This window comes from Pollicipes pollicipes, unplaced genomic scaffold (assembly GCF_011947565.3).
Source record: "Pollicipes pollicipes isolate AB1234 unplaced genomic scaffold, Ppol_2.1 Scaffold_6686;HRSCAF=7923_pilon_pilon_pilon, whole genome shotgun sequence".
In the NCBI taxonomy this organism is placed as follows: Eukaryota; Metazoa; Arthropoda; class Thecostraca; order Pollicipedomorpha; family Pollicipedidae; genus Pollicipes; species Pollicipes pollicipes.
Window position 1 is genome coordinate 36,507,830 of NW_023596921.1, and position 26,307 is coordinate 36,534,136.

General features: G+C 59.7%; 1 long non-coding RNA gene across 2 annotated transcripts; it reads right to left on the reverse strand.

Moving 5' to 3' along the window:
- Positions 1-72: 72 nt before the first annotated feature.
- Positions 73-25,555, reverse strand: LOC119108568 (uncharacterized). Of its 2 annotated transcripts, none has more exons than XR_005095310.1 (3): positions 25,439-25,555; positions 11,162-11,231; positions 73-186 (listed from the first exon to the last, which is right to left on the reverse strand). It is a non-coding gene; the product is annotated as an uncharacterized LOC119108568 (long non-coding RNA). The 2 variants fall into 2 exon arrangements; XR_005095309.1 differs by lacking the exon at positions 25,439-25,555 and adding an exon at positions 13,512-13,840.
- Positions 25,556-26,307: the final 752 nt, after the last annotated feature.

A 26,307-nucleotide genomic window follows, 5' to 3' on the forward strand; every position in this document is an offset into this window, starting at 1 on the left:
CGCGTCGGCCGGGCCCCGGCTGCGGCCGGCGGGGCGCGCCCACTCGGCGGTCGCCGGCTGGCTGGGGGCATGGGCGGAGGGCGCGGCTCGCCGCCGTCCGAGCCGGCCGAGCAGCTGGAGAGCGGAGAGCTCGGCTCCAGCGAGGCAACGTCGCTCACGCAGCAGCTGCCCGTCGACGCTATCCCACTGAAACAAGACGCGGAGACGGCGCGTCAGCGGCGGCTGGCTCGCACGTGGGGATGGCAGCCCAGAAGCGGTCACGCGCGCCACGCAGCATGCCACGCGCACCGCGACGATACTGGCGTCGGTGGTAAGCGAAGTAGCGATCTGGCTTCGCGCCTGCCGCGGCCAACACTGAGCGGTTGCCGCATTTGATTGTGGGCGAGGGTTAAAGTTGAACAGGGCAGCCTTTTAACTGATACCGTGGGTGTGTCACAATCTCGAGCGATTTGCGAAGGTGTCGCTGCTATTGGACGTATTAACACGCGCACGGGTGGGGGAGGATCAAATTGACCCCCCGAAGGTTTTTCCTGAATGGTTTCCGAACGGCGCGACGTAGCCGCCAAATCTTGCATAGCAGTAGACAATTGAATAGCGGATCATTTAGCATCAAAATTTTACGTGTACCTTGTAAGGTTACCGACCTATGGCAGGTCAAAGTCAGGCCATGGTTTCAGCGAAGGCAATTTTTAGGGAATCCTTCAATCTGATCTGACAACGGAGTGTTAGACAAAGCCATACATCTCTGGAATGCTTTCTTAGGCAACACAGCAGTTGAATGAGCAAATTACATTGACCTAAGGTCAGGTATAACGGTCCCACCGAGGTCAAAACCAACCTGTTTTGTTACTCTAGCGCTTGCTGCATGGGATAGTTTCTGGTGCTCATTTCGAATTTATTGACAGCAGGGACCGCATTATACATCTTCCATGAACTTCTTACAGGTCAGAATAGGTCACTGACCTAAAATGACTCAGGTCAACATTTTGTTTTAGGAACATGCTGCCTAGCGTAATCTTAGTCACTTGGTTAAATGCCAAATTCAAAGCAATCTTGCATGATTTTGGTCATTTTGACCTTCAAATGGTCAAAAAAGATCACTGACCCTGAATGAGCATGTAACCTTTTGCACAGAAACGGGTATCTAGGTTCTGGGGGCACTTCGGAAACCAACCTGGAATTTGACCTTGTTTGACCTTTTTTGACCCGAAGGTCATGATCTAGCAACCTGAAACTTTAACCTAAGTGAGTTCACGTACACGTCAACGCACCCCGTAAATTTTGCGTTTCTAGCTTTCTTAGTTCCCGAGATTTCAGGGGCGTCAAATTGACCCCTCCCACCCGAGCGAAGGGTATCTAGCCTGCCGCCCGGGCACGTGTTAAGCCTGGTTCAGACAGGGTCGAGATGACTCAGAGAAACAGCTTCCCCTTGCTTGCGTTGTGTGAGCTGTTTGGAAGCGCGATTAACGCAGCTGAGTGTTAACGTGGCTCTGCCCGATAGCTCCGATGTCTCGACAAGCGCGGGAGACAATACGACTCGGTTGTCAGAAGCGACCGACTGCGGACGGCATACAAGACCTTCCTTCTTGTAGTAAGTTCCTTCATTTGCAGGCAAGATCACAAGATGACGGAGGACCCGGAGCTGACTACGAAGCCGCCTTTCAGACCACCACAATGCGGTATCTGAACACGCCTACCCCCTGCTTGGGATTACACAAGAAGGGATGTGGCCTGCGAGTTTGTGGCGTGTACATGCGACCTTTGAGGATGCAGTTGGAGACGTGTCCATTTCAGAAACAACGCACTTTAGCTGCGGGCGGATCCACCGGCACCCTGCGCATGTTCGCCCCACAATCGGGCACCAGTGGCCGGGCGGGACGTAAGGTGGCCTGCGACTTTATCAGAGCCGTGGGCATGATAACAGGGCATCAACATACCTGCGTCAATACCACAAACGCGATAAACCTCAACCAGCCACGTCAGAAGGACGGTAATCTTGACCGCGGGGACCGTAAACTGCATCGGGCAGTCACCCCAGAAAGCCAGAGCTGCAGGTTTCTGCCACACCCATACTGGAGCTTGCAGTTCCCGGTTGAGCAAGAGAATAGATAGAACGATACAACGATACAACGATACAACGATAGAACGATAGAACGATAGAACGATAGAACGATAGAACGATAGAACGATAGAACGATAGAACGATAGAACGATAGAACGATAGAACGATAGAACGAGAGAGAGAGAGAGAGAGAGAGAGAGAGAGAGAGAGAGAGAGAGAGAGATATATATATATATATATATATATATATATATATATATATATATGTATATATATATATATATATATGGACCCATGGCCAGAGCTCCAAGTCAAGCTAGGCTAGGTTAAATATTGCGCGGTGTTACACTCTTCTTGTCTAGGACCTACAAGCATTCCAGAACTATCACAATCAGGAGCACAAGATGGTCAAGAAATTGGCTGTAATAGGACGGGTTTTTTCATGCATACGTTTTTGGTTCTGTTCATGCAACACGCCCAAAGGCCCTGTGTTCAATTCCGTGGACTCGTGAGCTTGTCCTACTCCTGAAACGAGGCTCAATGTAAGAACAAACAGGGAAGAGAGGGGGAGATCGAGACCCAAAAGCTCCCAGCCCAGTGCCACCTGATGCCACAAATCTGCCATGTCATGCTCCCATCATCTGACCAACAGCGCTCCGCGCCTTTCATCCTATCGAAAGCAGCGCTATCACACAACGTGAGCACCGTACATTAAATTCATTTGCAGGTAACGGCCGTTAATGCAGTCGTGGTAAACATGTTAGTTACGGGTGCGGCATGTGCGGCAGTTTTGTTTGTAAACTCATCAGTGCTCAGTCAGGTGATTCAGGACTATCGGAAGAGTCTGGGTCTTATACAGCGTCGTGTAATGGTGCGTATGGATATGCTACAGTTAAATAGAGCTGCCAACACCGTCAGGTTTTGTGTCTTCCCGTATGCATCATAACTGCTACTTCAGTAACACAAAACAAAAGCCAGGTGTCAAAAAGAACGATGTCACTCATGTGATTACGCAGATTTCAGACGGAATGGTCAGCCAAGATGGCGCAGAAATGGGGAACCGCAGCGGACTCAAACTTGGGCAAAAACAGCATTAGTTCCTCGGCATTGCATCGCAACACAGGTGCAGCACAATGTGGCTCCCCTCCTCCCCCGTCTTGCAAGTCCTTTCGCCACTGGCCATCCACGACACGTGGTTAATGAAGCCCCTTTTCAACATATCAGGCGCGTTGCGTGATCGCATTTATCAACAGCTTCCCCGCAAAGGTTAAGCGACTGTCAACATTTACGGCGGTGCTCGTGTGTATATCCTGCAATGGAGTTTCATTTTGATGAAATATGACATCCTGCAGTCAGACCATTATAAGGTCATCGACTCCGAGAGCATGCAAACTGAAGAAGGAGCATTCCTTCGATCAATTTTCATAAAAGGTGGAGTCGTTACCCGTAGAAGCGGCCCGCCCCAGTGCCGCTACATCTGGCAGTGCCACTCTCCCCGACTGACAAGTCGTGCGTCCATGCACCGATCAGCCTCGTCAACACAGGGAGGTCAACACGCCCTCAGCTCCCGCTCACTCACCGAGACTCCCGGCCACTGTTGCCGAAACACGCAACAGCGGCACTACAGCGCCGCCACCGCCCGGAAATACTGCGTCCCACGGTCGGGAATGCTTCGCCACGGAGCGTCCGCTTCACGCACCCCTGCTAGGGCACGTCTACAGCTGGCCACGTCCCTGACGTGCTCTGTCAGGGTGGGAAGGACAGGCGTCCTCCTCCTCCTCTTGACCGTCCTCCGCGGAGGCGGCCGGGCGGCGCGGCCGTCAGCTGGCCGGCCCGTCTGACTACGGGCAGGCGGCGGCGGCGGTGGTGGCGGCGGCCGGAGAGGGGAGCCGCCGCCGCCGCTCGGCCCCGGGGGCGCCGGGGAGATCCGGACCGGATCGATGGCGGGAGGGAGGGGCGGCCGCGTGCCGCCGGCCGGCCCGCCGCCGCAGGTGCCGGCCGGCCACCTCCGACGCCGGTCACCGGCCGCCCGACCGCTGGGGACGGGAGAGCCGGCAGGCAGAAGCTCCCTGCGACAGGTCAGCGGCCGGTCAAGCGCCGCCCTCCAGACGAGAGACGAGACCCCTGCGGCCGAGTGCACTGGCGATCGCTAGGCAACGATCGTCGCCCAGCGCGCTGATGCTGCGAGGGTGCCTGATCCACCGAGCAACGCGCATGCGCGCCGGAGAGCTCCCGACGGCCAGGCGGTGGACACGCGAAGGTGACAAGTGGGTCTCGGGCGGGCCAGACGCGCCAATTAGCGGGCCGCGTCGGGCCGGGCCGCCCGGGGCTTCGTGACGTCACCGGCGCGAGATGACGCGTCGCCGGGGTCAGCGACCCGTTGGCGCGCAGAAAAACAAACTGGCCCGCCGTCGGCGGCCGGCGTGTTTGAGACGGCCGCGCGAGGTGGCCCGGCCCGGCCCGCGCACGCCTCCGCGCGCGCCGGCCGACTGGCGGGAAGGTTCGCCGAGCCGCCCGCCTCCCGCCGGCACCGTGCAACCGTGCACGGTGCACTGCAGAGGTCACAGTGCAGAGCCCGGCGCGCGGCAGTGCGTGAGGCGGCGGCCACTCAAGGACACGCATTCACCTGTCTGGACCGCCCACCGCGCGGCTCGCCGTCCATCAGAGGCGCGGCGTGCGTGCGTGGGGCGCCTTGGAGCGGAGCTGGGTCAGCGAACAGATCCAGCGCGGTCCCAGTCGCTGGACAGGTGACACAGGCCCGCTAGCTCACTAGAGAATGCAGCCCCAGCCACTTAACTGACAGAACATTGTTGTTGCGTAAGAGCCACGCGTAGGGGTCAGTGGACAGTCCCTCGAGGCACTGGCCAGACAGAACACCTGAGGCCACCGCAGCGGGCAAAGTTACGGGACAGGCAGCGACGCCCAGCGTCCTGAGCCCTCCCCACACACCCACAGGACGGGCGGAGGTCAGGCCCGGCCGAGGTCGTGAGACGTCGGCTGGCGGCCGCGGTCCACGGCACTCGCCGAAGCCACCGAAATCCACGGCGCACTGCCGCCCGCTCCAGGCCGCTGACACCGTACGACGCTTCACCACAGAGTACTGCAAAAGTGTTTTTCAAAGTATTGCTTCTTTCGTGAAAACTGAAAAAATGAAAATGTTTTGGATGCGTGTGCCGGATTTGGGAATTCGGTAGCATTTTCTCAGAGGGTAGCAGCCTGCACTCCGGGATGGGGATTCTGCGCTCCGGGATGGGAAGTCTGCACTCCGAGATGGGGAGTCTGTACTCCGAGATGAGGAGTCTGCACCCCGAGATGGGGAGACTGTACTTCGGGATGGGGAGGCTGTACTCCGGGATGGCGAGGCTGTACTCCGGGATGGGGAGGCCGCACTCCGAGCTGGGGAGGCTGCACCCCGGGATGGCGAGTCTGCACTACGGGATGGGGAGCCTGTACTCCGAGATGGGAAGGCTGCACTCCGGGATGGGGAGGCTGTACTCCGAGATGAGGAGTCTGCACTCCGAGATGGGGAGGCTGTACTTCGGGATGAGGAGGCTGTACTCCGGGATGGCGAGGCTGTACTCCGGGATAGGGAGTCTGCACTCCGAGATGGGGAGGCTGTACTTCGGGATGGGGAGGCTGTACTCCGGGATGGCGAGGCTGTACTCCGAGATGGGAAGGCTGCACTCCGGGATGGAGAGGCTGTACTCCGGGATGGCGAGGCTGTACTCCGAGATGGGGAGGCTATTTGTGCAGGCACCAGGCCACCCACCCAGCCCTGGGGCAAAGTAAATGCTGGACCCACCAGAGCCGCCGGCGACGCCCATTCAGGGCCGACGAAATCAAATAGCTCTCGCACCAACACACGGATGACTATGAGAGACGCATGGCGAGCATGGAAGCCTAGACAAAGCAGAGAGAACGTACAAATATTTTTGGGGCGTAGAAAATGGACAGCCGGAGCGACGAGGCGCAGCAGCGAGACGACGAGAAGTAATAGGGAAAGCATGCCGTCTAAAAGACGACGACGTACTTGGAAAGCCCACTGTATGTGACATAAGCTTGCATAAGCACGTGCGTGTCAGATACAGTCACTGACAAATTGCTTAGCGCCCATAAAATGAAAACCTTTGTAAGTAATGAGCCTATGAGGAACAGCCTCTGTACCCGCAAGGAAATTCAACAGGACATTGGCCTTCCGCGACTCAGCGACCCGACAGTTAGGAATTTGCACGACAAGGAAAGTCAGCACGGGCGACTAATTGTTTTACGCTCCTCGGTGGACGCAAACGTTCCACAAGGGCACCGTACATGCCGTACATGCGCACGGTACATGCCGTACATGTGCGTCGTACATGCATGCCTGCGCACGGCGGTGCTCAACACCGGCCGCGACCATCGTGCCAAGTGAACGCAACACCGGCGTGCCATCACTTGAGCGTGCATAGTCTCTTAAGCAGTAGTCTCGAACACCGACCACACTGTGTCCGTGTCCCAGCTGGGTGGCTTGGACCGCACTTCGGAGCGTGACCCTTTAGTTCGCGGCGCGTCCGCCGCGTGGCGCTGCTGGCGCCGACGCGGGGAGCCACGCGCGGAATGCAGCGTCGCCGCCGCCCGCACGCCGCCGTAAATAGTCAACAGGCTGCCCAGGGAGCGGGGAAGCGGGCAGCCGAGAGTGACGGCACGGGGCCAGGTCAGCGCCGAGACGTGCCGCCCGGCCAGCCACCACGACGCCGCCGGCTGCCGGAAGTCAGCTGGTGACGCCCGGAAGCGGCGCCGGCAGCGCCGCACGGCGGCGGTCGGCCGGACCACGCGGCAGCCGGCCTGTCGCCGCATTCTGCCGCGATGCGGCCGCGGGAGGTGGGCGCGCGCTGGGGTGTCGGCGGCGAGCGGCGGCGCGGCGCTGACGAGGTGCCATCGGTAGTCCGGGGCGCGGCACGAACGCCGCGCCCGCGGCGATCGATCTGAACGTCGGCAAAACACAACTGGGTCAAATCGACAAAGACGAACGAGCGCTTTTTCGGCCGGCGCTGTGCAAAACCTGGAAAGCGCCGAACACAGGCGCGGCGGCGGCGGACAAAGGCGGCCCGCCGCCCCGAGCCGGGATAATCGCCGACCGCCGTAAAAACTGACCGGCCCTCGGCGCCGTGGCGCATCGCGTCCGTCGAACCGGCCGGGCCGGCCTGTTCTGCTCGCCTCCATGCACCGCGCCGGGCGCGGTCCGGCGGAGCCCTGCACAGAGCTGGCGCAGGGAGCGATGCGTTCACTACGTGCCGCCGCCCGGACGTAAAGTCTTAGAAGTTGGCTGTCGGCCTTCCGCTTCACCGGCTCCGTCGTGACAATATGCGGGACACTGCGACGCCGATGGGCTGGGCGGTGGCAGCCAGCGCTGAAAACAATGTTCTAGCGGGTTGCGTTCTGTCTATTGCTGGCAACAAGTAGCAGCAGCGCGGGAGCAGCGCCGACGACCGTCCGGTCAATGGAAGAGGAGCACAGGCACGCTCCCATCAGATGAGTCTCCAGCGGAGACGGAGCACAGGCACGCTCCCATCAACGAGTCTCCAATGAAGACGGAGTGCGGACACGGTTCCCGCCAGACGAGTTTCCAATGGAGGCGGATTACAGACACGCTCCCATTACATGAGTCTCTAATGGAGACGGAGCACAGACGCGCTCCTATCAGGCGAGGCTCCGATGGAGGCGGAGCACAGACACGCTCCCATCAGACGAGTCTCCAATGGAGGCGGAGCACAGGCAGGCTCCCATTAGACGAGTCTCCAATGGAGGCGGAGCACAGGCAGGCTCCCATCAACGAGCCTCCAATGGAGGCGGACCACAGGCAGGCTCCCATTAGACGAGTCCCCAATGGAGGCGGAGCACAGGCAGGCTCCCATCAGACGAGTCTCCAATGGAGGCGGAGCACACGCACGCTCCCATTAGACGAGTCTCCAATGGAGAGGAGCGGACTGCATTCACGACACATCAAAACCGCGAGCGAAACGGAATACGAAAATGAAGAGACAGCCGAACCAGCAGTCATCAGAACAATATCGATTACACAACTGCACATCAAAAAAGGAGCTTCTGTGACGCACCGAACTTACTTGAAATCGTTCAGCGATGAGACCTCTAAGCCATGGTTTTACGCACAGCACGCAGCAGCACATCAACCCTAGCGTTCGTATCCTGTGTAGAACGGTTTTACACTACTTATTACCGGGCGTAATATACCGTCAGCTAATTTACATAAATGACAAGCCGATAGTTAGAGACTGCCTGATCCCAAAGTTAAGCTTGTTCCTCCGTAGAGCGCCACCGAAACGTCGGCAAACCAGTTAACGCTACCAAAGGCCAATACCAATACAAAGAAACGACGTAAAGAGCACACATGTGCCTGTGTTTCAGTAATCGATACTGTGATACATAATGATCTTTAATCCGGGATGCCATATCTGACGGAATCCAGGATCCATAGTAAATTCTGCAGGATCTGTTGGGATTTGGCTGTGATGATTTTGGCACATACAGTATACATTTTCAGAACCCATTAACACTATATTGACCATGAACGAGCCACGACCTTTTTTAAGAGGATTCCAAAAATTTTGGAATCCATTTTGAGATAGTCATTGTACGATAACTTTCATCGACCTGGAGTTATGTTGAGCTGTCGCATACCAAAGCTGCAAATCTGAAAGTTACTAGAGGCTGCCCAAATTCGGTTCGCAACTATTCTGTCGGAATTTTGCCCCATCATCAAAGCCTAACAGGCATCTTCTTCGTGGCTACTTAGAGCTGTGCATCCCGTTTAAATTTCCTTCCTACATGGCAACTTAACGAGATCAGATTGTACTCACTGCGCAAAATGCACAGGATCCTCTACGGGCAAAAATTATCTTCAAGCAAAGCAGCGTTTGGATCCTCCGGCATCCCATTTTCCCCTATCGCATTGTACCCACTTTAAAATCCGTTAAAGGAGTGCTGTGATTCACTATTTTGCATGCATTTGCCGATCTTTGAAATTTATGACCTTGTCGGAGTTTGCTGGGAATCTTCCAGGATACAGACTCATTGCATAAAGTCGGAGATATCATCGCACGATCCAGCATTCAGCCACAGTTTTCTTCTGATTCACTGTAATCTGGAATCCTTTTTTGGATTATGCTGTACACGTCAGTGGTGTTACATTTTTACGCCGCAAAGCACCGTGACGCAACAGGAGGCGCTTCGATTTCTTTGAAAACTGCTGAGACGTTCTGAAAAACTTAACTGCACGGGACTGCGCTGCAGTCAAACGAGATGTTGCATGAGACAGTTGGAAAACATCAATTTCATCTGCAAGGGGTAGGGATATGGGGAATTAACACATCACAAGGACATTTTCACCTGGAGATAAAATAACAAATTCAGCATACCAAAAGGCCTATTTTTCAGTACCGCCCGTTGCTGAGCGTTGCTTTGGAAACGGAACATCATTGATAGTACGAGGCCCAATATAAATTACGTACCACTTTGGGGGCTACACCCGATGCCCAGGCGGTGTACTCGGTAAAGTTGCATCAGTTAAGTTTAACAATGCTGCAGAGCATACCAGACCGGATGTACATCTGATGATATCAGAGTAAACTGGAAACAGGCGTCCCAGACGTTGAACCAGCATCAGGACCATCAGAACCCTCCTCGCGGTCTGTTCCGGATGGAACTTCACTGTCACGCCGGGTCTCGACAAGACCAACAATGGCACGACCGCCTCACGCATCGTATGACACCACCCGAAACATCGGCTACCACCTCCGGATCGTGCACCCGTCCGGCAGCCCTCGCCACCCACCAGTTTGCATCAGTTTGTCCCGCACCAGAGCCTTGCCTTCTCCTCGTCGCTCAGCAGCCCGAACCCTGCACCGATCGAGCATCCGTCGTCTCCCCCAGCTCCGAGCTCCGCGTCTACACGGCCGAGTCCGGCAGACACCAGCTCCGGACCCTCCGGACCCTCCGGACCCCGCATCCACCCGGCCGAGTCCGGCAAACACCAGCTCCGGACCCTCCGGACCCTGCACCTACCCGGCCGAGTCCGGCAAACACCAGCTCCGGACCCTCCGGACCCTGCACCTACCCGGCCGAGTCCGGCAAACACCAGCTCCGGACCCTCCGGACCCTGCACCTACCCGGCCGAGTCCGGCAAACACCAGCTCCGGACCCTCCGGACCCTGCACCTACCCGGCCGAGTCCGGCAAACACCAGCTCCGGACCCTCCGGACCCCGCACCTACCCGGCAGAGTCCGGCAAACACCAGCTCCGGACCCTCCGGACCCCGCACCTACCCGGCAGAGTCCGGCAAACACCAGCTCCGGACCCTCCCGACCCCGCACCTACCTGGCCGAGTCCGGCAGACACCAGCTCCGGACCCTCCGGACCCCCTGGACCCCGCACCTACCCGGCCGAGTCCGGCAGACACCAGCTCCGGACCCTCCGGACCCTCCCGACCCCGCACCTACCTGGCCGAGTCCGGCAGACACCAGCTCCGGACCCTCCGGACCCTCCCGACCCCGCACCTACCCGGCCGAGTCCGGCAGACACCAGCTCCAGACCCTCCGGACCCTCCCGACCCCACACCTACCCGGCCGAGTCCGGCAGACACCAGCCACACATTGGTAGGCGGGTGCGGGCTGGGCGCCGCCGCGGCCCGGCCCGCCTCCGCTGATCGACTGACGGCGGCCGGCGGGTCGGCACGCACCGCGCCGCGCCGAGCCCACCCGCCCATCGACCGCTCCCCCTCCCTCCCTCCCCCTCACACCCTCACCACCCCCAGCACAGCGGCGGCGTGACGGCCCGTGACCCGGGGGTCAGTCGACGGAGGTCGCTCGGTCCCGGCACGGCCGCCGGAGCCGCCGCGAACTGCGCGTGAGGGAGAACGAGGGCCGACGTGGGACCGCAACCTAACTCGCGCCGGGGTATGGCAGGGTGTGTGGAAGCCTCCTTCCACGGCAGGGCGCTCCAGCGCACGAGCTGCGACTGTTTCAACTTGAACGGGATCGATAGTGCAGTATCGTGAGGTCGGACGGCGGCGCAGACGGCGGCGGCGCTGCTGCCGTCTGGACTCACCCCTGGCCCGACGGTGCCGCGGTGGTGACGCCAGCCGACGTCCGCAGCGCACCGCCACCATTGGACTCACCTGGAACAGGACAAACGACAGCGGTTAGAGAGAACGTTCCCGTGGCCAGGACAGTAACCGCAGGCTGGCTCCGTCATCCCTCGGCTTCCACGATTGCCGGAGTCATGCACGTTGGGCAGTGCAGCGGGGACCGCATTGCTGGCATTTTCTCCCCAAAACGGGTTGATGAGTCCAGGGCTAGCGAGGTTGCCTTAGAAATCTGCTGATACCGGCCAGCGGGGGCGGTTTAAGGGGGGGGGGGGTGAGGGGCAGAGGTACTACTGCCTCCTGAACTTTGGGAAAATTTAAAGTTTTTCCAGTAGCACCGCAGGACACCAACCGACTTAGAATTGACTTGGCTTTGCCAAACATAGCGAAGTTCTGCTGCCACTGCCCGCCACTAATCGGTGCATTGCAGTCTCCGCCTAGTCAAACGGCGTTATGGCGCCGTGGGTTGAACCGGCAGCCATAAATGAAGACCATTGGTCGCCAGCAGCCGTAAATGAAGCCCACTGGCCGTCGGTAGACGTAAGTGAAGACTATATATAGGTCGCCGACAGTCATAAGTGAAGACCACCAGGCGCCGGCAGCCATCAGTGAAGATCACCGGTCACCGGCAGCCATAAGTGAGGACCACTGGCTGCCGGTCGCCATAAGTGAAGACCAACGGTAGGCAGCAGCCATAAATAAGGACCATCGGCCGCCAGTGGAACACCAACCAGCAACCGTCACCGCCACCGTCACCGCCCACGCCAACACCACCGCCACCGCCACCGCCACCGCCCACCGCCATCGCCACCGCCGCCATCGCCACCGCCGCCATCGCCACCGCCACCGCCATCGCCATCGCCATCGCCACCGCCGCCATCGCCACCGCCGCCATCGCCACCCGCCACCGCCACCGCCACGCCACCGCCACCGCCACCGCCACCGCCACCGCCACCGCCACCGCCGCCATCGCCACCGCCACCGCCAGGGGAATCGGGTCGCCCCGTCGCCGGAAGCGCGTGTCATAGAGCTATGCCGCACCCTAGATCATGCGCGCGGCGATTACGCTATCAGCGTGTGGCGACTGCAAACAGGAGTGCCGGTCATGCCGATGTCGCGCTCCGCGAGAGGACGTCTCATCGGACCGGAAATCAGGTGCGGCGTCAGCGCGCGCGACCCGGAATGTCTGTCAGTTTGGAATGTCTCGGAAAGCCATGCTGCCGCCCACCCCCAGACGCGTTACCGCATTCTCTGCGCGTGATCCATGACCTCGGAACTTATCAGGGCATCGATGTCCTGCTCGTCCAGATAAGCTCTTTACAAGGGTTTGCGATCGTGGCGGTTTTCCAGACCGGTCACCGCGGACATGATATGCTCATTAGTTTTGCCCGTAAGGGTAAGCTAGTGATATGCGATATGGCACTTTCTTGAGATTGTCGGAAAGAACCGTTTTGCAAAGACAAGACCGAGCGTCACGCAAGATAATTGAAGGTCTGTATGCTGCATGTGACGATGGCGGCGGCACGAAGCCGGATACCAACGGTAGGGCGTACAGCTCCTAGCGGGCATTACTGACACATTTCTTTCTTGAAGGTATTGATAGTGCGCAACCAAAACCAATATGTTCATTGCAGCATACGCAATCAACTCGCTACTTCGATGCCACTTTGAAAATGATCGGTAAGATACTTCGATGGTTGGTAAAATGCATTGGTTTGATGTCATATGGCTCGCCATCAACTCAACTCGCTCGCCAACAAGGCTCAAACAACTTGTTCAATGAGTGGGGTTCCCCGGACCGAACAAAACCCTGGAGTCAGCGACCAGAAGAACTTAACATTGGGACAGAAACGCGAACTTAATTTCACCAATAAACCTCGGCATCCTCTGGAAATGTGACAATCACCTGAGATTACCAGAGGGCGTCTCGCCCATACATCACCTCTCAGGTCTGCAATGCCGCCCGCCCTCCCATTTAGCACATCCGCGGCACGGGACCGACACGCCGCCGCCCGTGCACACTCATGCCGTGTATCAGTCACCGGGGCCGGGCGCGTCTGCTCACCACCTGTGGCAGCTGGGGCTGCTAGCGCGGGCGGGGGGGGGGGGGGGACCGCTTAACAAGACAGACGCTGAGGCGCCGGCACAGCGCGCGGCGACTGACGACGCAGTCCGGAGAGGTGGCTGGCGAGGGCTGGGAGGACAGCTGGTCAGCGGGCCGGCCGCGGCGCCGCTCGCTCCTCTGCCGGAGAGCTTCCCGAGGAGCATGGGAAGTCCACTTTCGAAAGTGAGCAACGGGAAGCGCGTACTTACGCCGTATTCGCATGGTCCTCGTCAGCACGTGGAAGGCCTCTGAACCCGAGCTCAGACTTCAGAAGGCACTGCAGTTACAGAGGATGGCGCCGGGCAGGTCGCCATCCACCACTCCCACGCCACCACACGCGAGTCCACATGAGCCACTTCGCACTCGTCCACATCCGTCACCTAGCACTCGTCCATATCCACCTCAGCCACTCGTCCACACGCGCTTGGCACGAGGAATGCACGAATACACTTGGTCCCAACCAAACCTACACTACTCTAAGCGAGCAAAACGCACTACATGACTAAATCCTACTCCTACAAGCGGCTAGAAAAGTAGAAAACCCGCTCCGTCTCCCACCCGCCTCCCCCCGCTCCGCCTCCGCGCACCAGTCTGAGCCGGCGGCCGGTTGCCGCCGCCGTATATGCGTGCGTCCCACGCGCGTGGAGCCCGGGTGGGGGTGGGGAGGGGCGGTGAACCCGCCCGGCACGTGGCCGGGGGGGGGGGGCGGCAGCGTGCGGCGCGGCCCGTCAGCCGACGACAGCCGCCAGCCCCACCCGTTCGGTCAGCCGGCGCCGGCGGCACACGCATCTGGCGTTGGCCCCGGCCCAGCGCCGCCGCCCGCCAGCCGCCACGCGTCGGGTTTACGGAAGTGGCCGAGCGGGCCTAGTTCGCGTTACGGCGCGGAGGGGTAGCGACAGAACCGCATCAAAACCAGCCAGAGCCTCGTCGGGGTTCGGCACGGCGGCGCGTGATGGCGGAGGGCTTGCAGCGACAATGTAGCACATTACCCGTTGGTAATGAGTGGTTACAGGTAATCCAGACCTGGCAGGTGGAGCGACTCAGGGCCGGGTTTCGGTGCTGGGCTTCTTTTGCAGATTCCCCGCGTGGGAGGTGGTAATCGGCGGGGCAAATGGGACTGGTCGGGGGGGGGGGGGGGAGGGGGCTTTAGGAATCGCACTGGCCGGGACGGTGGCCGCATCGTGTAATTTACATTGGACCTGAACATTAATTTTGGAAACGCATTCAGTAGGCCACTTTTTTACGTCACGGACGGGATGTCGATATGCTGTCGATAATTGTGTTATACGCATTATACGTGACTGCTTAACTCTGCTGTCAATCAGTTAAATGGCCCACCAAGAACGAAAGCAATGAAAATATATTTAGTTATCGAGCACAGCATTAAGGGGAGAGTTCACCTTCGCGAGCGTCACAAAAGGACATCCTTAAGGGTGGTCAGGGTAATTAACAACTGCATGTCCGTGATGTGACATGACACATGACGATAACACGTGCACCTGGTCACTCAAAGCAGCCGATGGGCGACTGGGTGTGAATTAATGCATGTACAGCATATTAAAGCCGCAGACAACACTACGCTTCTTCCGGCATGACCACGACCATATCAGTTTGCGGACGGTTAGGAAGCCAGTTCAAACTTCTCGCTGATTTCACAGCCCTCGTGTGTCCGAGTTAGGTTGCCGCTGACGGTCAGCAGGGTTTGTTCGGCGCGGACACCTGTGTTGAGGGTGTGTTACAAATGGCAGTCAGCAGGGTTTGTTTGGCGCCGATACCTGTGTCCAGGTTGTGTTGTCGCTGACGGTCAGCAGGGCTTGTTCGGCACTGACACCTGCGTCCAGGTTGTGTTGTCGCTGACGGTCAGCAGGGCTTGTTCGGCACTGACACCTATGTCCAGGTTGTGTTGCCACTGACGGTCAGCAGGATCTGTTCCACGCCGACACCTCCGTCGCCACGTGTCCGATAGACCCAGCCGTTTGAATTTTAAACTTATGAATACAGTGAATCAAAGATGTTATCCCTGGCATGAGTGAAGCAACTTGGTCAAAAATGTAGCAAATAAGTACTAAATCCGAGGTTTGGTGAAATCAAAAGTTTTTCAGCATATACTGTTAGTTTTGGTAGCAGTTAGCAGCGAGACCAAGAAAGGGATTTTGCAAAACGATTCGTATCAGGCGGAAAATCCTAGCTATCAGGTCCGAATTGCTCTCATCTCATCTGGACACGCACGCGAACAGTTTACTTACGCCCAACCCGTGCCGATCCTCCTTCACGGTGATCAGAGCTGACTGATTCCAATCATTTTACCCGCATACGTATTAACTGCCGCCAAGACTTTTTCTGGAGCCAACGCAGTAACGGATGACTTCCATGCTTAATCAAAGGAGCATTTCTATCACTGACGACTGCCATCCAACGCTACGATTCCAGCAAATTCCCGGCCGGCTCCACGGCCGCGAATACTTGCTGAATGCCTGCTGTTTGCCTCTGGATAAAAACAGGGAATCGCAAGCTTTCGGGTGACTTGGATTACTGCTGATACCGCCAGCCGCTTCCGCGCCCACGTGCCACACAGCTGCCTCCCGCCCCTCCCCCTCCTCCGACCAGCCGACGACGGCGGGCCGGGTCCGTACCTCGGGTTCATCGTGGGCCGGTGACCGTCGTCGGCGTCGACGTCGACGACCCGGGCGGCGGTGGCACGTGTCGGCGCCGATCGGCTGCGACTGAGGCGGCGCCGGGTCCGCGCCCCCTGCGCGGCTCTCCCCCGGCCAACCCCCCTGGGCGGCCCGAGATAGCCCGCCGGGCTCTACCACCCCGCCGCCGCGCACAGCCGACAGCGGCGAGTACGACGGCTGCTCTGGGTCGTCCGTGACGAGCTCTGACCGATTGTTCTCGCGCGCCAAAGCTTCCCTGTATTTGTGTCGCTGTCGGTGATGTGTCGCCGCATGGCGCGGTCGGTTTACCCTGAATACGTCATCGCCTGTGATGTCACGGCTCGGCGACCGGTCGGGTTTAGCCCCCTCGCCGCCCCACCCCCTCTGAGTGCGCCCCTGACGACGCCTCCCAGGGGCGCACGTGTCGCTCGGCCGGGGGTGACCACCCGGGTCACGGCCCATCGGCAGGCCAGGAGTCAGTGGCGGATCCTGCACACAGCTGGAGGAAAACCAGGCCCGCTCTGAAGTCCCGACGATTCACCCCGCCGAAGGAAAAATGGGGGTGGGGGTGAGGGGGGATGGGAGGAGGTGCAAACGTCGCATGCCGGAGGTATTCACGCCGATGGATGAGTAAGCGGCCTGTGACTGAGTGCGACATACCCGGCGCGTTGCCGCAAGCTGATACATTCCTTGCGCTCCGGGAGGCCAATTAATCTCATCAGCGGCAGCTTTCAGCCCCCTCAGCCGACAGCGGATCCCATTGTGCATGGATATTACATGTGATGTAGGAATCTGAATCAGCATGAGTGCATTAACGACAAGATAACTGTATATATATATATATATATATATATATATATATATATATATATATATATATATATATATACATATATATATATATATATATACATAATACAGATATATGTATATAAATATATATACATATGTGTATCCAAGTTAAACCTTTTGATTGTGTAGATATCTGAGATCAGAACCTAGGTCCAGCAGCACTTATGAGATGTGCTTGTGAACATCCGGGTATATGTCCCGATACACGTCCTTGTGAACGTCGTCAGGAGTGTGCATCGGCCGCCAAGCTTCAGGCGCAGGAGCCCAGGAGCCAGGCGCAGGAGTCCAGGAGCCAGGCACAGGAGCCCAGGAGCAGAGCTGGTGCAGGAGCCCTTACTATCGCCCATGGGCAACGATGCAGTCCGCAAGCGGTCAGGACAGCACAGCGTAAGGGTCTCCGTCAAATCAACCGATTGCCTGGAATTAAACCAGACGGAACTTCTACGAGACGTGGAATATTTTCACCTTCCAGCGCGGCGCTAGCAGAAAGCCAGAAAACGACAGCGGATGCGTCACGCCGTCGTTCATGTCCGTACCGTCCAGGATCCGCATCAAAGCCGTGTTGGAAAATGCGGATCACAACTGCGCACATACGACGCCACACACTGCGCTCATAGCTGAGCCATTCCAGCTCAAGCTGCCAAGTAAAGAGCAGAGATGCTGTTTTCTGGATTATCTTGTCAAAAGTCCGATCCGGAGCTCATGGATGGACCAGCTGTCTGTCCCAAAGTGTCCAGAAAATTAGGTTGCTCAAACAGTTTCCAAGTTTGATATCAAATCGCTACTACCAACAACCAATAAATACCAGTCGCGGCTCGCGTCGCTTCATTCGCTCGCTCGAATCCAATGGGAGTCGAGAAAATGATCGTAGATAAGTGATGTGCATCACAGGCTATCGTGAAAGCATCCACAATCCACCATGCACGTCGATGTCCGCAAAGTTAAAATATCGCTAAGCTCGACGACGGCAGCTTATTCGGATGTTAAGTGGAGGCGAATCGTAACTAAGTAAATAATGAGCATCACAAGCTCTCCCGAGGACATTAACATTGTCTTTTCTATCGAAGCCATGTATATTTTCAGCTTTCTGCCTCGTGTTGCAAAGAGTAGTATTTTCTCTGGTGCTCCATCAACAAGCTGTTTGTGGTCCAGAATCAAATTAAATTACACAACATAATCATATCAGTTGTCCGGCATCATATCCGATATGCTATAAAAGTCCGACGATTTTTTATCCCGACTGTCTTTTCTCCAACACGGACTTAGGAAATGTTTGGAATTCCAAAAAAAGTGGAACACAATCGGCACTGCTCGTAAAGAAGAATGGCATTGCCCGCAGACTGAGCGGCGATGGAAGTCAGGCGCGACAGGCGCAACAGGCAGGCCGGCGGGACGGACCGCGCTGTTCGGTCCGAGCGCCAGGGACCGGCGCGACGGACCGCACTGTTCGGTCCGAACGCCAGGGCCGGCGGGACGGACCGCGCTGTTCGGTCCGAACCCCAGGGACCGGCGCGACGGACCGCGCTGCCCGGTCCGAACGCCAGGGACTGGCGCGACGGACCGCGCCGCCCGGTCCGAACGCCAGGGACTGGCGCGACGGACCGCGCCGCCCGGTCCGAACGCCAGGACCGGCGGGACGGACCGCGCCGCCCGGTCCGAGTGAGGAAAAGGTTCACAGTTCGCCGCCTCCACACGCCGTCAGCCACGCTCGCCTGCTCCGGGCGGCGGGCGACGCACGCGGTGCCATGCGCCACGCACTAGACGTGTGAGAGGCGCCAATAGCGCTCGCGCCCGAGCCGCGCCCCGGACCGCCATGCATCGCGCGAGCACGCCGTATCTTGACGGCCGGAATGCAAAAATCTCGCGAACATCGCGCAGCATAGCACAGCAGCAGCGTAAGCCCCAGTGCACTTAAATTTGCCGGCAGATGCTCCGAAACGACTGTCATGGCGGACTCGACCATGACAGCAGACGGTCGCAGCTAGCGGCCCGTGCGGCGGCAGGCACCGGAGCCGCTGTCGACGCGTTCTGCACCACCAGAGCCACGCCCAGTCCAAACAAAGCGGCACAAAGAAGCAATTGTCGCCAGCTCCGTCGTCAAAATAATAACGCTGCGTGGCGCCGCCAACTCGTGCATCAGGCCGTTCGACCCGCGTCCAGGCGCCCGCTGCAAGGTGTTCTTAAAACACCACCGGCCAGTGGGCGTCGCGAGAGGCGCCTGGGGAAATAGCAGCGCTATAACGAGCCGACGGACGACAGTCTCACGTCTGCCAGACAGTAGACATCAACAGTAATGTAACCGTACGCCCACGGGCCGCCCCACTGGGACCGCCGCTGACCAAAATATCACGCGCCTGCCGTACAACGAACAGGGATCGACATTTACCGTACGTCTGACGGGCGCGGCAGAGATCGGCATTTACCGTACAAGCGCGACGCGGAGCGCACGTCAACGGCGATGCTCCGTAATCTAATCACGCCAGCCGGCCGGCCAGCTGCTGGGGGAGGAGGGGATGGGCGGCCGGCCGGCCGGCCGGCCAGTGGCGGCGGCATGAGGACTCCGCTGCGGCGTCGGCCGGGCGACGACCGAACGTCCACTCCACGCGAACACGCGCCAGCGTCGGCGGCGGGTCAGGGCCCGCCCCGGCCGCCACGCGTGGAGGCGGTGAGCTTTGTGCGCGGCCGGGGTCAGCAGCCTGGCGTGGACGCCGGGGACTGTGTAGCGCTACGGGAGAGCCGCGGGCAGTGACCAACCACCAGCTGCAGAATGCCGTGACCAGGCAGACAGAGATGCAGTTTGTTTTGTGGTTTGGTGCAGGGTGGCTCGCTCCGCTCCGCGCACACCCGCCAAACAAACGAGGTCACACAACTTCCAGGAGTTCCCACACAACCCTCCAAGCAATTTTCTCCCGCCACCCACCTCGGCAGAGCCCGCTGTGCTCTCGCTTCGGTTAGCGTGGCGGGGCCCTCCGCGCTGTCTGGCTGCAGAGCTGCTGGAGAGCCGCGCCCGCGGCCACACGCAGACGCCGCAGCCTTGGAGCGCGGCGTGCGGCGGCCGACGGTCCACACACAAACAAGGCCGGCCCGGGCCAGCGGGCCGCGCCAGCCGGCACTAGCGGCCGCCGCCAACACGCCCGGCGCTCCCCGCGTCAGCAGCCGGCCCGACGCCTCACATGACGCGCCACGCATGCCCCTGGGGTCGGCTCATTCCCGCTCGTGTGTCGGCTGCGGCGCGCGCTCCGTCATGACCTCTCCCACGCTATAGGTCGCGACGCCGACGACCGCGGCAGTTCTGTGCTTCGATAATTAGCGCGCTTTCAGGGCTGACGTCTGGAGGAGCGGGAGCGCAGCGGTGCTGCGGCGCCGGCCGCACCTCCGCGGTCTGTCAGGCCGCAGTCGGCGGCTCGGCGGCTCGGCAGCAACGGCGAGGCCAGCCGGCCGCAGCCGAGGTCACCGTGTGCGTGCACGCAACGCCGCCGGCCGACCACCCTGCACCGGCTCACCGCCCGATCATCGCGCTGGCCTTCGCCGCTCAGGTGGCAAGGGGGGGGGGGGGGGGCTGGAGCTGCTCCGGCGCGGTGGAGGCGCTGCCGTCCCGGCAAGAGGGTCTAACGGCGCCGGCACACCAGGCAGGATCGCGAACACGACTCGGCAGTCTGCGGCAATGAGCAGAGGAGTATGGGTTCGAGGAAGGATCGTGGAAGGTGGGTTGTTCCAAGACGGTGAAGCTGTTAACGCCTGTTGCTATCCAGTGCTTACGCTCCTGCAGCTTTACTACGTCGATTGCAGTGACTGATATCTGTAGTGACGGCGAGTTCTGTGACCATGGACACACCACTGAATTATTTACCCATAAGTAGTGCATAAATAACACCGTATCACGACCTCTGCCATCCTTCGTCAGCCCATCTCGTTCGCCGGGGATTACTTAGAAGCTGCCACTACCTCCAGTATAACGACATAACCCGGGCAGTACGCAAGGTCGATTGCACATCAACGGTGCCAGCTTCGCATGCGTCTCCTCCACCTGCGCTGTGCGGCGGCACGCCGCGGCCCGGGCGCCGGGGCCCGCACCGGGCGCCCCGCGCGGCGCTGAGCTCCTGCTCCGTCTTAGACCGGGTGCGGCAGACGGGTCCGCTGATGGCCGGGTCCGAAACGGCCCGGCCCAGGGCAGGCCTGACAGACGGGTCTGTTGATGGCCCGGTCCAGAGCGAACCGGTCCAGGGCGGACCTGACAGATGGGTCTGCTGATGGCCCGACCCAGAGCGGCCTGGTCCAGGGCAGACCTGACAGATGGGTCTGCTGATGGCCGGCTCCAGAGCGGCCTGGTCCAGGGCAGACCTGACAGATGGGTCTGCTGATGGCCAGCTCCAGAGCGGCTCGGTCCAGGAGCGCGCTCGGCGCCGGCACCAGGGGCCGCCGATGTTCGGGAGCGAGCCGGTCCCGGCAGTGGCTGTGCCCACCACGGCTGACCCCGACCGTGATCAGGTGACCAGCCGGGGCTGCTGTCGCACATGTTTTGCGGGCTTTTATTCGGCTTCGCCATCGGGTGTCGCCAGGGTCGGAGCCAGCTTCATAGAAACGTGCTCACTTTCTTCGACTCTCATAAGCAGATTAGTGAGGTTAAAAATGCTTCCCTCGTTCCTGGCACGGCGCATGGCAACACGCCTGAAATGTCGGTCAAAGTCAACATGTTCTGAGCAGACTGAAGCCGCTTTCGCCTGATGCCACTCAGCTAGTCACGACAGCTTCCTCAGTGCCACCCGATAATCGTCAATTACGTGTATTCAGGGGGGGGGGGGAGGAATTAGGGCCACTAACCCGAGACAGCGTTGGCCTTGCAAAGCCGGAACCAGGCGCGAGGCTCAAGGTGAGGCAACGTTTGGAGTTTGCATGACATAAATCCGCCTAAGCTGCGAACAGCTGAGACCCGCAACCACAACCGGCACCGCTCGCAGTTCTAACGTGCCGCCGAGTCCCATTAGACACAGCAGGTCACCGGCCCGAGCAGCTGTGCGTCGGCCGTGCGCTACAACGTCCGAGGGGTCACGCACCCGGTCCGACAGGACAGTGGGTCAGAGGGCGCGAAGGAGACGATCACTGCGCCAGTTCGCGCCCTGATCCAAAGGTCGGACATCGGAGAAACGCCAGGTCGTCTGCACGTTTGAATTGTTGACGTTCTGGTTTAACGCACGCACTGACAGCCCACCTTCACACGCCGTGTGACCTCGAGGACGACGCAATGTGCTTCGCCGACGCCGGGTCAGTGCTAGCCGATTGCAAGCACGAGGTGCTATTGTAAAAACATATTGGCGCCAATGCACAACTGCCGCTGCGTTTAACTATAAAACAATGCTATGACGATACGAAAATGTTCGCAATGATAGCGGGTTTGATACCAACAAGCTCTACACACGTGAGAAATTATATCACAGCAGTTCATAATGGCCCCTGCAGTACATCATCATCTTTATGTTCCCCAGACACACCCCTCCCCCAAACGCACACAGAAAAAAGTAAATTCGGCTGTCTATCAACCATTAAGAAAGCACACCAAGCAAATTTCCCAGTCAATCATACTTAAAACAACGGATTCAAGTGAGACCACATGTACCAACAACTTTACGGAAGTTCATGAACGGAAGCATGTACGAAGGTCGCACGGGATTCTACGAACGTCGCACGGGATCGCGACTCCAATGTAAGCAAGGTGATCTACTTTATGCCTCACGCGTCTTTTAAGCAGCACCAGCAGCTGCCTTGATCATGTTAGAGCACAGGGGGCATGATGCAAGTGAGATTCGAACCCGGGCTCCCCACGTGCGAGTTCGATGTTCTGTCAGTACGAACGTAACCATCCGGTCACTATGCTCCCTACATCTCTGTTCACGTTCACAAAGTTCTTCAAGCGAGGAGCGGCATGCAGCGCCCAGAACCCGCGGGTCTTGTTTCCAGCCAGCCGCACTGCGAACCGTGCAGTCCTTTTCTAGTCCCACCAGGATGACGCCTATCACTGCGCACAAATTGGCGTCGACCGCAAGAGGATTAAGCGAGCAGCCCCGTGCAGAGTTGGTTCGCACAAAGTGCCGCCTGCATCGGCCGCTGAACGTTGGCTGCAGGTCAGGCTTCCGCAAACGAACGAGCGTGGGGTTGCAGCCGTCTCAGCCGATCGCTGCACTGTGTTCGGGCCACACTCGGCCGATCGCTGCCCTGTGTCCGGGCCACACTCGGCCGATCGCTGCACTGTGTCCGGGCCACACTCGGCCGATCGCTGCACTGTGTCCGGGCCACGCTCGGCTGATCGCTGCACTGTGTCCGGGCCACACTCGGCCGATCGCTGCACTGTGTCCGGGCCACGCTCGGCCGATCGCTGCACTGTGTCCGGGCCACACTCGGCCGATCGCTGCACTGTGTCCGGGACACACTCGGCCGATCGCTGCACTGTGCCCGGGCCACACTCGGCCGATCGCTGCACTGTGTCCGGGCCACGCTCGGCCGATCGCTGCACTGTGTCCGGGCCACACTCGAACCATCGTCTGCGGGACGTCACGCTCTGCTTCCATTCACGCCGCCGAATCTGACTTCTGCATTCATGCGTGCGGTCACAGGAAATAAGTTTTGGTACTTTCAAAAGGAAGTTTCAAAAGAGAGTTGTAACAGAGGCACGGGACACGAGCTTCAACTTTTGCTAACAATTTCATTGTATAACAACATCACTTCATACCTTGAACAGATACAGTGGGGTTAACGTAATTAATCTGAAAACTCTTCCGACTGTGCATGTTGTATCCGCCACCGCATGCACAAATGCAGTCAAAACATCCCAGGTGGCAAAATATTCCAGAGGGTGCCACTGCGGCACGTCACGGGGTGCCACTGCGGCACGTCACGGGGTGTCACTGTGGCACGGCAGAGGGGTGTCACCGTGGCACGGCAGGGGGTGTCACTGTGGCACGGCAGAGGGGTGTCACCGTGGCACGGCAGGGGGTGTCACTGTGGCACGGTAGGGGTGTCAATGTGGCACGGTTCGGCCGCCTGCGTTCGGCTGCAGGCGTCCCTGGTGACGCAGACGACGACACCTACCTCAAGGCTACGTACGGAGCACTCTTCCCGTGCCAACAGTACGTCAGGTCGTGTTTATCTCCCCCGTTACCTGTCCGGGTGTGCAGGGCCTTTCCAGAGCCGACCATGATTCGAACTGACACCCGACAGCCGGCCATGGTTCGGAATGACACCCGGCAGCCGGCCGTGGCTCGGACTGACACCCGGTAGCCGGCCATGGTCCGGACTAACACTTGACAGCCGGCCATGGTTCCGAGTGACACCCGGCAGCCGGCCGTGGTTCGGAATGACACCCGGCAGCCGGCCGCGGTTCGGACTGACACTCGGCGGCCGGCCGTGGTTCGGACTGACACTCGGTAGCCAGCCGCGCTCCCTTTGCCCAGCAGCGGGAGGCAAGCCGGCGGGCCGGCACCCGAGCTGCCCAGAGCCGGCCATTGCTCGCGCGCCCCGCCGTACGGGCTGGGCGCCGTCGGGTCCGTCCCGATCCAATCCACTGTCCCCTACGATGCTGAATTTCTGCGCTTGAAAGAAAGGAGGGAGGATGACGGCCACGTTGCTCCGCTCGACACAGGCTCAGCTCCAATTGGATTACCTTGTGGCGTCAGAGAAAGTTCCTGATAACTCTGGAAGGGCATCAGCACCGACTGCTGTAGTTCCTGGTGGACCTAAATCAATGCTTAACATGCCCACCACCACTTTCGGTTACTGGACGCAGGGGTGGCGCAACAGGGAAGGGGGAGGCAGAAGGGCAGCCATTGCTCAGTAGGACCCCTTTGAGGAGGCCTCATTTCGTCCATGAGGCCCCCTGAAAGTCGCCCCCCCCCCAACTCAAAATTCGTGGCATCGCCCCCGCTTGGAAGGTCCGAACCAATTCCATTCTGGACATAGCCCCTCTCCATTCCAATCATGCCTGGTGTGTGATTCAACGTTGGGATCCGATCCACACATGTCACGCACCGAGACCACGCCTCTCTCACGGACCCGCTCTCGTCAGCGTCCTCACTGGGCGCCGAATGTCGGTCCGACTGGCACCGATCAGCGCCGAGAGCTGGCGAGGGCTGACCCTGTACGGCGACGGACGGCCGCTGGCGGCAGGCGGGCGGGGGCGCCAGCTCTCGTGACCCACAGCTGGTGGCGGGGGACGGACGGGGAGGGACGCCGGCTCCTGCGTCCCACCACTGGCGGCGGGGAACGGGCGGGGACGCCTGGCCCGGCCCAGGAGCCCACACGCCGGCCACGTGGCGCTCCGCCGACCTAGACGTCAAACACAACAACCGGCTGTATATGTTTCGTGTGAGGATGCTTATTCCACGCTTCAGACGGGTGTGGCTGTCGGATTCGTGTTTGCAGCCAGGTGAAAATATCCGCGAGGCTGTAAGCGCATCACACAGCACTTGCGCCAAGATCACGTGAACACATGGGCTGCGGCTGGTGCCACCATGCGAGGCAGTCGAATCATACGGTCGGCCGGTGGATGAGACGGAGAAGCGATACTACAAAGTGGCATGAAGTGCCGGTGCTGGGAGCCAGTGCCAGCTCAGGGGTTGGCCAAGCCGGGAGCTACTTACTTGCGGTCGATAGGGAGCGACCAATCCAGCGTCCAGTTCCCCAACAGCGCGGGCCCCAATCGATGCTACGGTTCGGCACTCAGCGTCGCTCCGCGACCGCACCGCCCGTGGCCTCCCCACACCCACACGCGCTCCTCGGCTGCGCCGCGCACCTCGCGCACGCACGCACGCACACTGGTGCGCCCTGGCGGCGGCGGCGGCGGCGGCGACGCCGGCCGGGCCGGCCGCCTTTGTCCCTCCCCGGGGTCCCCGTTCGGCAGTGGGCCACAAACCGGGCGCCGGCGCGGCCCGGCGCGCGCGTGCCGCGTCCGGTTTGGGAGCCCCTGGCTTCACTGGGGACGGCGGGCGCTGCGCCGCGATGAATGGTGCCCGCCGAGGGTCAGCGGCCCGATCCGGCCCGATCCTCGCGAGAGGTGCCACGTGGGCGCGGGTTCCGCGGCCGGTTGTAAATCACGCCATTTTCCCAACTGTCCGCGAGCTGGACGCCAACTGGTCACACCTGCCAAATCGTCGAGAGATACGCGGCCGGTAATCGAATCTGCGCCTTCTCCAGCTGACAGGCGGACGTTGACGGCGTCCGCCGAGCGGTGCCGCCGCCGCCGATATTACTGCGTCATTAGCGCCGGGCGTCAGCGGCGCCAACACCTGTCCGCCGTCAGCTGATATTTGTCAGCGGGTCGTGACTGGTCGGCCGCTAACGAGCCGGCGCGCACGGTCACGGAGAGAGCGCGGCCCACCGGCCGGACGCCACATCGCCGGCGACGGGGCGCTCTGGGCCGCCCGCGGTCCGCCACTCCAAGCGACCGGCCTAAACACCCGCCGCCGCTCATCATAGCGAGGCCGAGACAGCAGCGACACGGCCGGAGCGG